This window comes from Rhinatrema bivittatum, chromosome 1, assembly GCF_901001135.1.
Source record: "Rhinatrema bivittatum chromosome 1, aRhiBiv1.1, whole genome shotgun sequence".
Classification (NCBI taxonomy): Eukaryota; Metazoa; Chordata; class Amphibia; order Gymnophiona; family Rhinatrematidae; genus Rhinatrema; species Rhinatrema bivittatum.
The window spans coordinates 138,052,138-138,068,397 of NC_042615.1; the positions used below are offsets into that span (position 1 = coordinate 138,052,138).

Here is a 16,260-nt window from a genome sequence, read left to right on the forward strand (position 1 = left end):
CATGCGTCAAGATATATGAAACTTACCCCATTACGCAACAAATTATTTTTACAAAAAATCATTCTTTAATAAATTGGTGTTCTACAAAACACATAATAGGGTGAGATTAATTTTTGGGCACAAGAGAGTAGATTTTCTGGTCTTATCGGGGCGGAGATTAATACGAAGAGTTAATAGATGACAGTTAAATGTGCGTCCGAGACACATACTTTTTTTTTTTTGCATCAGGTGTGAATGCCTAATAGCCTCATTCACATGAATTTGCATGTGAAGAACGCTATTAGATTTACTCCGCATTGGACGTGGGTTGAATATGCACTAATCCCCTTATTGCATTAGGGGATTGATTAGCGCCTATTCTACCCGCGTCCGACTGTAGATTAACAGTGCGTTCGACTCAGCGCACCGTATTGCATCGGCCCCCTATTGTGCTATTCTAATGTTGTTCTCTTATTCTTGAACCAAAAACAATTGTTACGCTGGTAATTAATTCATATGAATTAATCTCGCCAAATATATGTAGGCCCCTCACTCTAAGGGTCTGTCAAAGTCATACAGACTCCTAATTAGGTATAGGGCCACCTTGCTTTAATTGTAAACTATTTAAATTTTTGAACTTTTTTGCAGTTTTTTCTTTTTTTTAAAATGTCAAGCAAAATGATCACTACTGGGCATTAAATCACCGCTGTTCATAGCACAAAAGTATCAAAAGATACGAGAGGCAGCAGACCAGCCAAAATTTGGCAGCAGATGAGTATTGCGGTTCCTCTCGTATCTTTTGATACTTTTGTGCTATGAACAGCGGTGATTTAATGCCCAGTAGTGATCATTTTGCTTGACATTTTAAAAAAAAGAAAAAACTGCAAAAAAGTTCAAAAATTTACATAGTTTACAATTAAAGCAAGGTGGCCCTATACCTAATTAGGAGTCTGTATGACTTTGACAGACCCTTAGAGTGAGGGGCCTACATATATTTGGCGAGATTAATTCATATGAATTAATTACCAGCGTAACAATTGTTTTTGGTTTTGTGGGTTCACATATAAGGTACGCTGGAATACAGTGTGTGAAAGGGTAGAGGTTTGTGATTGTTCTCTTATTCTTTACAGGAATGAAATTCATGGCCTATATACATAAAGTGAAGTGTTGAACATTCATATTTTGAAAAAACTGAACTTTCATGTGCTGAACATAGTTTAACAAATCCGAAAATAAAAGGTAAAGGAAGCATGGTAAAGTATGACTTACTGTTTGTGCTGTGACATTGTGATACATATGAAACAAAATTTCTGCTTTCTCACTAAGCTTTCTGCTGTTTGTAATTTGAGGGAAAACTAGATTTGTTGATATCGTTATTTTAAGGATTATATAATTTTACAAGGGGGCTGTGCCCCTGCTTGCTTTACTTGCCAGCCCTGCCTGGGGAAATGTGCGTAGAAGGGATGTGGGGATGGTGGTAGTCCTCACATGTGGGTGACATCATCCGATGGAGCCCGACACGGAAAACTTTTGTCAAAGTTTCTAGAAGCTTTGACCAGCACACTGAACATGCCCAGCATGCCGCTATCTGCGCATCCACGCAATGTCCCCCTTTGGTCTCTTCTTTTCCATGGTGCAGTTCCCTCACGCTTCTTGGAGTTCTTGCCTTTTTCTTGTTTTCTCGACAAGTATCTGGTCCTTTCCCAGATTTTTCCTCGTCAGGTCCCACTTCGCGGTCGGTGCCTCCTCAGTGTGATAGGTTTGTCATCTTTTTAGCAACCTTGCTGTGGATTTCCGACTATTCACCGCGCGGTGGCTGCTGATCATTGACCGCATGCCAGGATTTTTTCATGGCGTTGACCCAGTTTTCGGCGGCGCCCCCTAGTGCCTGCGGACCATGTTTATCATGGATCTGCATGAGATCTGTATCCTCTGCCTGGGGGACTTGCACATTGTCCGTGACCAGAAGACCCCCAAGGGCTGTCAGGCGCGTCTCTACAAGATGGAGAAACTTTTCGGGGCGTCCAAGTCTACTCTTTCTACTCTAGCATCATATCCCTCGACTCTGAGAGGTCGCGAGGAGCCTCTCGACACGCTTCCCCTCGTTATCCCTCTCCAGAAGGATCGCGGGGATAGTGAGAGAACCTTGATGATCTCACCCCTCTTGCGCACTTCGGGATCCTGTGCTTCCTCAGCACAGGGGAAAGACCAGTCTGAGCACAGAGGGATATCACGTAAGCATCGTCACCTGTCACTGTTGACACATGGCTGCGGTGCCAGTGGTTGCTGGGCCTCCACCAAAGCGATACTGGCCATTGGAGTCCCCATCCTCCGGTGTCCACGTTAGTCCTGGGCGTTCCCCACGGATATCTGTGCCGGGCACAGCTCCTCCTCGTCCCCCTCCCTTAGTTCTAGCTACACCAGACTTTCAGGAGGAGTTGGACCGCAGGGTGCAGTCCGCGGTGCTCAAGGCGCTTCAGTGCTTTGAGCTGCTTGTGCCACCAGCCCCCATACCAGTGTCCGAGCCCCTGCTAGAGTGTCTGGACGTCCTTTTAGGCACTCTACTAATGCAACCTGTATCCAAGGGATTCTTGATTCCTCAACAACCACTGATGCCCTCCACTGGAGCGACCCCAGTCCTCAGGTCCTCCAAGGAGGAAGAGATGGGTGATACCGTGGTTCTGAGACCATGATTTCCCAAGCCTCTGCCGGGCCCTCCTGTCTTCAGCGGCTGGTTCCCTCGATGCCAGGGGAACCATCCATGCCCGCGGTTCCTGTGCGGCCTTCGAGGCCATCAGAGCCCAGGGTTGATGCCTCTCATGGGCCTCTTCCACGTCACGCAGGCCCTAGTGAGGATTGGGGAGATGATTCAATGGAATTGTCCTCTGAATATTCGGATGTCCCCTCTCGGAGCCCTCCTTTGCGGAAGAATGGTGTCGGTCACCCCCTGAGGACCTGTCCTTCGTGGGGTTTGTAAGGGCCATGGCTGAAGCCATCCCCTTTCAGTTACTCACGGAGGAGGATGCGTGACACAAAATGCTGGAAGTGCTCCAGTTGTCGATGCTCGAAGGAAATCGTGGCGGCTCCCATCCACGATATTTTCAAGGACCTCCTCTTCCGCATGTGGGAGCATCCCATTTCTATCTTCCCCCACAGCAGAAAGGCTGATGCCACCTATTTGGTGCAGCAGGCCGTGGGGTTTGAGAAGCGGCACCTTCCCCACCAGTTGGTGGTCGTGGAGTCCGCCTTGAAGAAGGCCCAGTGATCCTGCACCCATGCCTCTGCCCCTCTGGGAAGAGAGCACAGAGAGCTTGATGCCTTGGGCAGGAAGGTCTTCCAGGGCGCTATGCTGATGGCCCACATCGCCGCCTATCAGCTCTACATGACCCAGTACAACCACAACCTCTGGAAGCAGGTTCAAGACTTTGCAGAGGGACTGCCTCAACAACAGCAGGAGTCCCTCTCGGCTATTGCTCTACTAGGTCTAGATGGTGGTAAGCATGAGGTGCGATTCACCTATGATGTCTTTTGAGACAGCGGCCCGTGTAGCCGCGGTGGTCATCGGCACCTGGATGATGGCATGGTTTAGAGCCTCTGACCTCCGGCCGGAGATCCAGGAACAGCTAGCTTACCTGCTCTGCACAAGTGAAAACCTTTTCGGGGACAAAGTCCGGGACGTGGTAGCGCAGTTGAAGGATCATCATGACACACTTCAACAGCTGTCCACTAGCACCTCTGAAGGCCGTCCTTGGCCAGGAAGTCCTCCAGGCTGGATTCCCGGAAGCCCTTTTACCGGCAGAGGAATTATTATCCTCCGGCCTCCAGGTCTTGTACACCATGCAGCGGCTCCAGGGGTTGTTCTCACCAGCAGCGAGCTCCTAGACCCCAGCAAGCCCCGGCCATGGGCTTTTGACTGGTGGCAAGGGAGTGGAAGTCAGTTGACCCGTACCCCTGCGACCGGATCCCCGAGTAGGGGACAGGCTTCTCAGCTTCGCCCATCACTGGGAAGAGATCACTTTGGATCGATGGGTCCTTTCTATCATCCATCAGGTACCATCTCAACTTTAGCCATCTCCCAGGGACCTCTCCCCCATGTCCATCATTGAGTTTGTCTGCCTAGCAGGTCATACTTCAAAAGGAGCTTTCCGCCCTTCTCACAGCAGGTGCAGTAGAGCTGGTCCCTCGCTCCCAGCAGGCCGAGGGTTCTATTAAGGTATTTCCTCATCCCGAAAAGGAATGGTGGCTTGCGTCCCATCCTTGACCTCCAGGCATTGAACAAATTTCTCACAAGAGAAAAGTTCAACATGGTCTCTCTTGGCACGCTAATCCCCCCCCTCCTCAGAGGAGACTGGCTTTGCACCCTCGATCTCAAGGAAGCATACGCTCACGTAGCCATTTTTCCTGACCACAGGAAGTACCTCCGCTTTGTGGTGAGGAAGGGTCATTACCAATACAGGGTGCTGCCCTTTGGATTGGCTTCCGCCCCCCACGTTTTCACCAAATGCTTGTGGTGGTGGCATACCTCAAACGTCGATCGGTACATGTCTTTCCGTACCTCGACTACTGGCTGATCAAGAGTGACTCCTGGGCAGGGGCCTTGAGTGTGCTGGCTCTGATGGTGCAGGCGCTACAGACTTTGGGGTTCGTAATCAACTACCCCAAGTCTCATCTCTGTCCATCTCCTCAGCTGGACTTCATAGGGGCCAGGCTGGACATGGCGCAGGAATAGGTGTTTCTGCCCTGGGATCGGGCTGTCACCCTCACCTTGCTAGCCACCTTTGTCCAGAACAGTCGGCAAGTGTCCTCCCGCCTTCTGCTCCGCCTGCTAGGCCACATGGCAGCCACTGACCATGTGACCCCTCTTGCCCGCCTGTGCAGGCGGAGGGCTCAGTGGACCTTGCAGTCCCAGTGGCAACAGGCCTCCCTGGACCTTGAGACTCCCGTCGCAGTCACGGACCCTCTGCGAGCATCTCTGTCTTGGTGGGAGAACCTCTCCAATTTGGAGAGAGGGATTCTCTTCCAAGTTGCTCCGCCTCAGGTGATCCTCACCACCAATGCCTTTCCTCAGGGCTGGGGAGCCCATGTGGACAGGATCCACACTCAGGGTCTCTGGGCTGCCAGCAAAGCCCGCTGTCAAATAAACTTCCTGGAGCTTCGGGCGATCCGATATGCCTTGTGGGCATTCAGAGACTGGTTGTTGCACAAGGATGTCCTGATCCGGACAGACAACCAAGTAGCGATGTGGTATATCAACAAGCAGGGCGGCACAGGCTCGTTCCTCCTCTGCCACGAGGCAGTGCAAGTGTGGAGTTGGGCCCTTTCACAGGGGATGTCACTCTGAGCGACATACTTACTGGGTCATCTCAATGTGCTGGCGGACCAATTAAGCCGCTCCTTCAAGCCTCACAAGTGGTTCCTCAACTGGCAGTGGTCACACTATTTCGCCGGTGGAGTATATTGGATGTGGACCTCTTCACCTTCCCTCACCAACCACAAGGTGAGCAGGTTCTGCTACCTAGTGCCGGGGGGCAGACCTCCAGCTTGCGATGCTTTCTCCCTCCACTGAGGGACCTCTCTGTGCAGGCACTGATCTGTCTGGGGACGGTGCCCGATTTCATTTCGCAGAATCGGGGCACCCTGTGCCATCTGAACCTCCTGGTGTTGGCTCTGAAAGCTTGGATGTTGAGTGCATAGTCCTCCAGCCCTTTGTGCTCTCGGACTGTCGCCCAGGTCCTGGTGGCGTCTCAGAAGCCTTCCACCAAGATGTCCTACAGCTTGAAGTGAAAATATATTCCATCTGGTGCGCGGGCCATGGTTTGGATCCTGTCCCCTTCCCTGGCTTTTGGACTACCTGTGGCATCTGTTCGAGTCTGGGCTTCAGACCAGCTCAGTCAGGGTGCACCTTAAGTGCTGTTAATGCATACCATCAGTGTATAGCTGGCATGCCCGTTTTGGTCCAGCCTTTAGTAGGCCATTTCATGTGGGGCCTCCTCTAGCTGAAGTCCCCTTTGCGGCCCCTGGTTGCTTCCTGGGATCTTAGCTTTGTCCTGGTGCGGCTCATACACCCTCCCTTTGAGCTGCTGCAATCATGCAACCTGAGGTCCCTCACCTGGAAGGTCATATTCCTGGTGGCGATCACTGCAGCTTGTAGGGTCAGTGAGCTTCAGGCCATTGTCACGTACCCTCCTTAGACAAGGTTTTTCCATGATCGTGTAGTCCTACATACGCATCCTAAGTTTCTGCCCAAGGTTGTCACTGATTTTCATATCAGTCTATTGTTTTACCCACTTTCTTTCCGAGGCCTCACTCCCACTCGGGGGAATGGTTTCTTCATACTTTGGTCTGGCAAAGGGCCTTGGCTTTCTATCTAGATTGCATCGCCGGCCACAGGCTGTCCACTCAGCTGTTTGTGTCCTTTGATTCCAATACGCTGGGAGTGGCAGTGGGTAAACAAACCTTGTCGAATTGGATTGCAGATTGCATTGCCTTCTGCTATGCATAGGCGGGCCTTCTGCTATCCAGCAGAGTAAAGGCTCGCTCTGTGCAGGCTATGACGACGTCGGTGGCTCATTTACGTGCAGTTCCCGTCATCGAAATCTGCCGAGCTGCAACATGGAGTTCTCTTTGCATGTTTGCGGTTTATTATTGCTTGGATAAAGACGGGGCGCCAGGACAGTGCTTTTGGTCAATCCATCCTGCGCAATCTGTTCCAGGCCTGAAACCAACTTTTTGTGCTGCTATGGGAACCAGACAGTCACCTACTGACCTACAGCATCGCAATTGTGTTGTGTCCATTAGCACTTTGTTCGGTCGCTGTTGGTCTCTCCAGTTCTCAGGGACAGTCTGGAGCTTGGTATTCACCCACATGTGAGGACTACCATCCTGCTTGAGCCAGGAGAAAGCGCAGTTGCTTACCTGTAACGGGTGTTCTCCAAGGACAGCAGGATGTTAGTCTTCAGGAATCCCACCCACCTCCCCACGGAGTTGGGTTCTCCTTCCGGTTTCTTGTTGTTATTTTTTTCGCTCGTACTTTTTCCTTCTGTGTTAAGAAACTGAAGGGGGAACCTCGTGTGGATGTGCGGATAGCGGCATGCTGGGCATAGCTTCTAGAAACTTTGACAAAAGTTTTCCGTGCCGAGCTCCATCAGATGATGTCACCCATATGTGAGGACTAACATCTTGCTGTCCTAGGAGAATATCTGTTGCAGGTAAGCAACTGCGCTTTGTGATGTGGAGTGAGATGAGTGGGTGATATGTGTATGTATGGCTGGGAGCCACTCTTTCTCCCTTACTCTCTCCACTTTGTCCCTGTCTCCTCACCCCTGTATGTGTGTGCACATTGTTCCCCACTCTCCAATTTGTAGCCCTCTCCTCACCTCTCGGTGTGTGTGTATATGGTTGAGGTAATTCTCCTTCCATTCACCTCTGTATGTGTGTTGGGGTAGGGGTGTGGGGAATAGGCAGGCATTAGTATTGGCAGTGTGGTAAACAAAAAAGAATAGATGCCTTGATCTTTTCCAAATATTTATTAAAGTAGAGATGTGTTGAATAAAAATGCCCGACTCAGGCCGAGTTTCGCAGCTCAACAGCCGCTGCCTCAGGGGCTACAAATAAGCCAAAATAAAATCAATCAACCTTAAAAAAAAACTAATACAAGACCAATCATTCTAAAAAACATTTGTTAAAAATGGTGACATCTATATTCAAACAGACACAAAAAGATAACTGTTGATGTTAAATTACTTATACAGAAACAACGTATATTATTTCACTAAAAATGACAAATATTTATGAAGCTCTTTACCTTGGACAATCAAGAATCTCAGATGAATTAGAGTGGTGTGAAATCATCAAAAGAAGGTCACTGTGAACCAATGCTGAAAGATTACTAAAAAAGTGCAAGCAATTAATGTAACCTTTGGTAAACAATGGATACTTAGTTAAATGTGCCAGTCTTTGTAATACACCAGCACTAACAGATAACTATAAGAAATGTGCAAGCAGTAAATGTATCATTCAGAGGACATTGGAAACTTAGTTAAATGTACCAATCTTTGTTATGACTATCCACAAAACCCAAAATGTTTCTATTACATAAACTTTGGTGATTAAAGTCCTTGTATTTCAATATATCTATTTTTTTTTCTTACCAGAAATTTATAATAAATTACAAAGGTTTAATGTGTTGAACATAGCACATTATTTAAAACATAAATTAAAGTGTTGTATGAAATAATAAAAATATTAAACTCAGTATAGGCTAAATAATGTGAAAAAAAATATCAACTTAAAAGTGAAATGAGTGCATACTTCCAGAGAATATAAATGCTGCCGGCTGCTGAAAGAAAACTAAAGCGCCCAAGAATTAGTATTGGCAGTGTGGGACAGGATGTATCCACACTCTTTTTTCCCCCTCACACTCACCATTTTGTAGTCCTTTCCTTCTCATCCAGTATGTATGTGAAGTGGGGGAAGTGGTGTGGGGGGGAGTAGGGGGTGGGTGTGTATAGCTTGGGGCCCTTTTTCTGCATCCACCTTTCTTCATCCCTGTGTGTGTGTGTGTGTGTGTGTGTGTGTGTGTTTGGGGGAAGAAGGGAAGAGGGGAACCTGGTAGTACAGATGGAATGTATGTGTGGGGAGAAGTAGGGAGCAAGTGTTGAAGGTAAGGGTGTGTGTGTGTGTGTGTGTGTGTATGTATGTGTATTTCATCCTCCTCCCTCTTCACACTATCCACTTGGCAGCTGCCTCCTCCCCTCCCATGCATACATTTGTGTGTGTGTGTAGAGGGGGAAATGGTGTAGGTGTGGTGTGTGTGCCCATCCCATCATACTTGCCATTTTGCTCCCCCTTCTCCACATGTGAATATGTATAGGTGAGAACACTCTCAGCCCTTTTCTACATGTGTGCGTTTATGGGGGGGGGGGGGGATGTAAGGGTTAGTGGTGTATGCGAAGGTGTGTGTATATGGGTGTGAGCTCTCTCTCTCTCCTTATCCTGCTTGTGGATAGAAGTGGGAGGAGGGATGTTTGTAGAGGAGGGAGATGATGATGTAGGTTGGATGGTGTGAATGTGTGGAATTTTATGGGGAGTATGTGGTTGTGTGCAGGGGTATGAGTTGGTGGACACACATTCTTTCCCCTTCATTTCTCTTTGTGTGTGTGTGAGTGTGTGTGTGTGTGTGTATATGGGGGAGATAGGGAGGTGGTGATGGAGGTGTGAGAGATGTCTGTGTATGGGTGGGTTGGTGGTGGGTGTGAGATATTTTTGTGTGTTTATGAAGAGGGTGGTGATGGTGGACATGAGGGGTAAGATGAAGGGTAGTGGCCATATGTGAGAGATATATAAGGGGATTGTGGTGTGGGGGAGTGGTCAGTGTGTGAGTGTTGGATGGGTTCCTGTGGAGGGGTGATGTGTGTGGGGTGGTTGTGGTGTATGTTTATTTATTTTATTTATTTATTTAACATCTTTTCTATACCGTCATTTAGTCATACACCATCACAACAGTTTACAAGTAGGCACATATAGTAATGTTCAAATTGGGTAATACTTTCTATCAAAGTGTCAATAAGGTTCAGGTTACATAGTTTCAAAAATAAAAGCTACTTGATAAGTGACATGGATCTTGTCCATTTATATGAGTAATAGATTAACTATACATTTATAGTACTTTATACTGTCTTTTATTTAGTATTAGTAGTTAGATAGAAATAAAATGGGGAGTGGTGGAAGAGTGTGTGTGTGTGTGGTGGGTATTTGTGTGTAGAATATATGTGTTTTTTATGTAGGGATGGTAGTGTGTGGAATTTGTCTATGGGGGTAGGTGGCGGTGTGTGGGTGGGGGTGCCTGGCCTCTCTTCCCTGCTCCCTTAGCCTTTTCCTATTCCCTCCCCTCCCTTCCCCTCCTATTATGGTATTTAGTAACCTTGCTCTTCCCCTTCTTCTCTCTCAATCAAACAGCTCTCTTTCTCTCCTAACCCCCCATCTCTCTTGGCTGCTTCCTTTGGTTGGTGGGGCCTGGGAAACACCACCAGCAGTTATAAAGCTGCCCTGATAGCAGATTGTCCTGTTGGCTCTCCTGGTCCCTTCTCACCTCGCATCTCGGTCGTTTTCTGCTACTTATATGGCCAGGGAAATTCCCCCCCCCCCCCCCCCCCATGATGCTGTTGCAGCTCTTGCCTTTATTTTCCACTAGTGGGCCCGGGGAACCCCACCAGTCCTGATGCACTGTGGTTACTGCTCTTTTTTTCTTTTCTTCTGCTGGTAAAGCTTTGAGAACCCCCCACCAGCTGTGATACCGATGCTGCGGCCATTCTTTGTTCCACTTGTAAGGCCAGGAAATCTCCCCAGGCTTGCCACTGACCGTTTTCTGTAATGAGCAAGCTGAATTAGTCAAGATCTGTGGAGGATGTCATCTGGCAGCAGCAAACGGGGTTTCTCTTTCCAAGCTAGTAGAGTTTTGACTCTACTGAGCAAATGCGGCAATTCCTACTTTTCCATTGCCTAAGAGCCTCCTCGGTCTTTTTTTGTCTGAACTGAAGCATAGATGGATTTCTCTCTCAAATGTTTTTCTAAATTCTTCAGATTCTACTTTTTTTTTTTTTTTTACTTGCCTCACTGCCTTGGCAACCACACAAACAGCTAACCAAAAAAGAAAAAAGCTGAAGAGGACTTTCAGAAGAGACAGAAAGTTGAGAACTTTCTGATATGTCAATGAAGAAAACAAAAGTAAACTGTTTTAAAGCTTGTGAATGTGGCCAGCTAATGTCAGTAATGGGTGCTCAGAAGCATGGTTACCATTGCCTGGGCCTGAAACATGATCAACCAAATTGCTCGGCATGTGCAGGATGCAGTAAAAGTAGATGAGCTGTGTTGAGCTCAAGATGACTATGCACCAGTTCCTGTCCGTAGTGCAATGTCATTAGTCTTACCAGGCATTGGACTGAGCAAAGGCTTAGCTAAGATGCTTTTTTTGCATCAACCTAACCCCGACACCTGGCCTGCATCAGCACAAAAATGCAAAAGACCCACAGAGCTGCAAACTGTGTCAAAGAAGAAGCATGCTTCAGAAGTCAGTAGAAACACCATCAGCAATTTTAGATCTAATTCTCAGTGGAGCACAGGATTTGGTGAGAGAGGTAATGGTGGTGGGGCCGCTTGGCAATAGTGATCATAATATGATCAAATTTGAATTAATGACTGGAAGGGGGACAGTAAGCAAATCCATGGCTTTCGTGCTAAACTTTCAAAAGGGAAACTTTGATAAAATGAGAAAAATAGTTAAAAAAAAACTGAAAGGAGCAGCTTCAAAGGTAAAAAGTGCGCAATAGCCATAAACATGGTTAAACACCATCCTAGAATCACAGTCCAGATGTATTCCACACATTAAGAAAGGTGGAAGGAAGGCAAAACGATTACCGGCATGGTTAAAAGGTGAGGTGAAAGAAGCTATTTTAGCCAAAAGATCATTCAAAAATTGGAAGAAGGATCCAACAGAAGAAAATAGGATAATGCATAAGCGTTGGCAAGTTAAATGTAAGACATTGATAAGACAGGCTAAGAGAGAATTTGAAAAGAAGTTGGCCGTAGAGGCAAAAACTCATAGTAAAAACTTTTAAAAATATATCCGAAGCAGAAAGCCTGAAGGAGTCAGATGATCGAGGAGTTAAAGGGGCACTTAGAGAAGATAGGCCACAAGAAGGCCATCGCGGAAAGATAAGAACATAAGAAATTGCCATGCTGGGTCAGACCAAGGGTCCATCAAGCCCAGCATCTTGTTTCCAACAGAGGCCAAACCAGGCCACAAGAACCTGGCAATTACCCAATTACCAATTGTTTCGGTGTTTACTGAAGAGGATGTTGGGGAGATATCCAATCTGGAGAAGGTTTTCATGGGTAATAATTCAGATGGACTGAACCAAATCATGGTGAACCTAGAAGATGTGGTAGGCCTGATTGACAAACTGAAGAGTAGTAAATCACCTGGACTGGATGGTATATACCCCAAGGGTCTAAAGGAACTAAAAAATGAAATTTCAGACCTATTAGTAAAAATTTGTAACCTATCATTAAAATCATCCATTGTACCTGAAGACTGGAGGGTGGCTAATGTAACCCCAATATTTAAAAAGGGTTCCGAGTGTGATCTGAGAAACTACAGACCAGTTAGCCTGACTTCAGTGCCAGGAAAAATAGTAGAAAATGTTCTAAATATCAAAATCACAGCACATATAGAAAGACATGGTTTAATGGAACAAAGTCAGCATGGCTTTACCCAAGGCAAATCTAGCCTCACAAATCTGTTTCACTTTTTTTAAAAAAAAGTTAATAAACATGTAAATAAATGTGAACCAGTAGATGTAGTGTATTTGGATTTTCAGAAAGAATTTGACAAAGTTTTTCATGAGAGGCTTCTAGGAAAAGTAAAAAGTCATGGGATAGTTGGCGATGTCCTTTCGTGGATTAAAAACTGGCTTAAAGACAGGAAACAGAGTAGGATTAAATTGACAATTTTCTCAGTGGAAGGGAGTGGGCAGTGGAGTGCCTCAGGGATCTGTATTGAGACCCGTACTTTTTAATATATTTATAAATGATTTGGAAAGGAATACGAGGAGTGAGGTAATCAAATTTGCAGATGATACAAAATTTATTCAGAGTAGTTAAATCACAAGCGGATTATGATAAATTGCAGGAAGACCTTGTGAGACTGGAAAATTGGGCATCCAAGTGGCAGATGAAATTTAATGTAGTTAAGTGCAAGGTGATGCATATAGGGAAAAATAACCCATGCTATTGTTACACAATATTAGGTTCCATATTAGGAGCTACCACCCAAGAAAGAGATCTAGGCATCATAGTGGATAACACATTGAAATCATCGGTTCAGTGTGCTGCAGCAGTCAAAAAAGCAAACAGAATGTTGGGAATTATTAGAAAGGGAATGGTGAATAAAACGGAAAATGTCATAATGCATCTGTATCGCTCCATGGTGAGACCGCACCTTGAATATGTGTGCAATTCTGGTCGCCGCATCTCAAAAAAGATATAGTTGCGATGGAGAAGATACAGAGAAGGGCGACCGAAATGATAAAGGAGATGTAACAGCTCCCCTATGAGGAAAGACTAAAGAGGTTAGGACTGTTCAGCTTGGAGGAGAGATGGCTGAGGGGGGGAATATAATAGAGGTGTTTAAAATCATGAGAGGTCTAGAACAGGTAAATGTGAATTGGTTATTTACTCTTTCGGATAATAGGACTAGGGGGCACTCCATTAATTTAGCATGTGGCACATTTAAAACTAATCGGAGAATGTTCTTTTTTACTCAACGCACAATTAAACTCTTGAATTTGTTGCCAGGGGATGTGGTTAGTGCAGTTAGTGTTGCTGGGTTTAAAATAGGATTGGATAAGTTCTTGGAGGAGAAGTCCATTACCTGCTATTAATTAAGTTGACTTAGAAAATAGCCACTCCTATTTCTAGCAACAGTAACATGGGTGTTGTAATTGTGTGTTTGTGGATCCTTGGGTGATGTGGAGGTGACCACGCCCACGGGAAAGAGCCCCGTGAGGAGCCATAGCACTGGGCTAGACTCGTACTACACAAACACAAGAGTTCTTTTATTAAACAGTTTGAAGAGAACCACAAGAGGTGGCACTGGTGAGGCAGTCTCATAGTTGCAGTCTCAGGGACTTCGGCAGAGGGAGCCCTCCTTTCCTTGATGCCGTCAGGAGCTTCCGCAGCAGGTCTCCCAGCGAGGAGATACTGTGGATGAGATAGAGTACTCACTAGGTGTTTGCTGTTGATATGCGATTCCACCAGGTCTGTTGTAGAAGGCACAGGCACCGAGGCAGGGAGAGCAGGCCCTTGAGGCGCGAGTACCTGTTCCCTTTAAGGCACCTGAAATAAAGCGGGTACCCAGGTTAGCATATATCCCGAAGGGCAGAGAGAGAGCTTCCTGCGGTAGCATGGAAGCGGCAGAGTAGCGTAGACAAGAACGGATTTGAGTCCTTGTTAATTCGGGGAGCTAGCAAATGAATGAAGGTGTAATATACCCGGATAGCGTGACGTCAGCATGAGGGAACACCCTCGAGGTTCGCGCCAAGGGTGGTACAAAGACGTGGCTTGCGCGCGCATGCACCCTAGTAGGTACCTGGGAGGAGCAATGGCGGGAGGCTTGCACCATAGCCGTTCCGGGGACGCCAGAGAGGTCGGCTTGTAGACGCAGCAGTAGCCATCTTGCCCAGGTAAATGGGAGGAGCCGTGAATAAGGTGAGGCAAATGGGGTGAAGCCATCGAGGACCGACGGACGCAACAATGGGATAGACTTAGTTTTTGGGTGCTTGCCAGGTTCTTATGGCCTGGATTGGCCACTGTTGGAGATAGGATGCTGGGCTTGATGGACCCTTGGTTTGACCCACTATGGCATGTTCTTATGCATTGAAACATCATGCATCAATGCCGCAACACACGAAAAGCTACAGTGTTTGACCACATGAAGCACAGTGCATTGGGGAAACCAGAGTATATCGCATTGGAACACTTGACACACAGTGCATGCATCAGCCCACTTGAAGCATTGAGTGTTGGAGCAACTGAAGCACAGTGTGTCTGAACAACTGAAATACGACGCATGGCTTGTTGAAGCACCCTAAATACAATGCACTGGAGTATTCTAATAGCGGCAAACCAGGACAAACAAGGCAAAGTGCGTCCAAGCCACTGGTACCTGATGTTTCAAAGCAACATCATACTCCTAAAACCTTTCCATCCTCATTGACACTTTCCTTAAGGCATCGGATCAGAGGATGGGATATATCCTCACCTGAATCCTTCCAAGGCTCTAGAAGAGGCTGGCTGCCTTACACAACTTAGGAGCATACTGTCGGTTTCCTGGCTGCAGATCTATCCATTTTGAGAGCTGTACTGCTGGTTCTGGATACTATCTGAACAATGCCATTTTGCAGCTTACAGCACAAGGTCTGTGTCTTGAGGGTCTAGAATCAATTTATTCCATTGTTCCACTAGCATCCAACAGACTAACTGGTATCTAGTTGGAACCAATACTGGTACTGGAAGAAGATGTAGTGCTTCCTTCACCTACTCAGCAGATCCAGATGTCATTGGAACAACTCACAGAGATGATAAAAGTATTCTTCATGACTTTTTCGCCAAGAACACCCGCTATTCTAGCTATGCAAACTACATATACATGCATGCTGTGCTTCCTACCTGTCTAAGGTCATGCCAGGGGCTCCACCTTTTTCACGCTTGTTGGCATCATCACAGGACACTATCTCCAATTGAGGGGAATGCAAAAATATATCAGTCTACACCACACAAGCCATCTTATCCGCCATTGGCTCCTATGTCCTGTGTTCACCCTCACCATCAGCAAGCCCATCACCAGGGAGAGACCCTAGATAGCTCAACAGGGTACCTTAAGACCCATCTCCACTACTATATGATACCTCTCCACTGGATAATCTCTCCTATTCTAAATTTGTGGAAAAGATGGAAAAAATCTCTGAATATCCATGTTCGAAAAACCCGGATCCCCATGAGGACATCATAAATATTCTTCACATTTTGGACATCTTTTCTGAACCAGTGGCCTTAGCCACCCATGCACTGCTAGACATTCTACAGATGAAAATGTGAGAAATACCCACCTCGATTATAACAACGGCAAGGAAAATAGACCTCAAATTTTTTATGCAGAAATCACTAGGTTATGGAGTAGTCCAATTATCCCATTAGTCTGTGGTAGTCTATTCAGGCCTTAAAAAGTCCAAAAGACGAGACTTCACTTGAACTCTCCACCAGGAAAGGGACCACTATTTCCTGAGTTCCTTTGGCAAGGTAGTTTTTCAGGGAACCATGCTGGCATCACGCATCGTCCCCACAAATTTTATATGGCGCAATACATCCATAACTGCATACGTGACCTGAAACCCTTCATTTTAAAAAGTCTCGTAGATAACTTATTAGGGAAAAGCTGTGAGAAACTGTTTCACAAACTGAAAGACCAGAATGTGGCAGTTCAGTCACTATCCACAACCAACCAGCTTACCTATCACAGGTGTCTATATTATTCTTTTAAAAGGCCTTATTATCCATGTCTGTCTTAAAGACTGCTGCAACATTACTGACTGCCACCTCTTCAATTGCTCAATTAAAACAACTGCCATTTTGCAATCATCCCCGAGAGCAGCATCATACACAGACCACACAGCAGACCCAGCCAAAGCCAATTCTGGAGCCAATTCTGGAGAACCTCAAAAAGGT

The 16,260-nt window shown here is 46.5% G+C and overlaps 1 protein-coding gene across 7 annotated transcripts in view; it reads left to right on the top strand.

Annotated features, from left to right (window-relative positions):
- CLOCK (clock circadian regulator) overlaps nucleotides 1-16,260 on the top strand; it is a 430,837-nt gene that overhangs the window by 45,537 nt on the left and 369,040 nt on the right. For all 7 annotated transcript variants that reach the window (XM_029587462.1, XM_029587474.1, XM_029587432.1 and 4 more), the window contains exon 3: nucleotides 1,110-1,218. The gene's annotated coding sequence lies outside the window, so the exon portion shown is untranslated. The remainder of the gene's footprint in view (nucleotides 1-1,109; nucleotides 1,219-16,260) is intronic.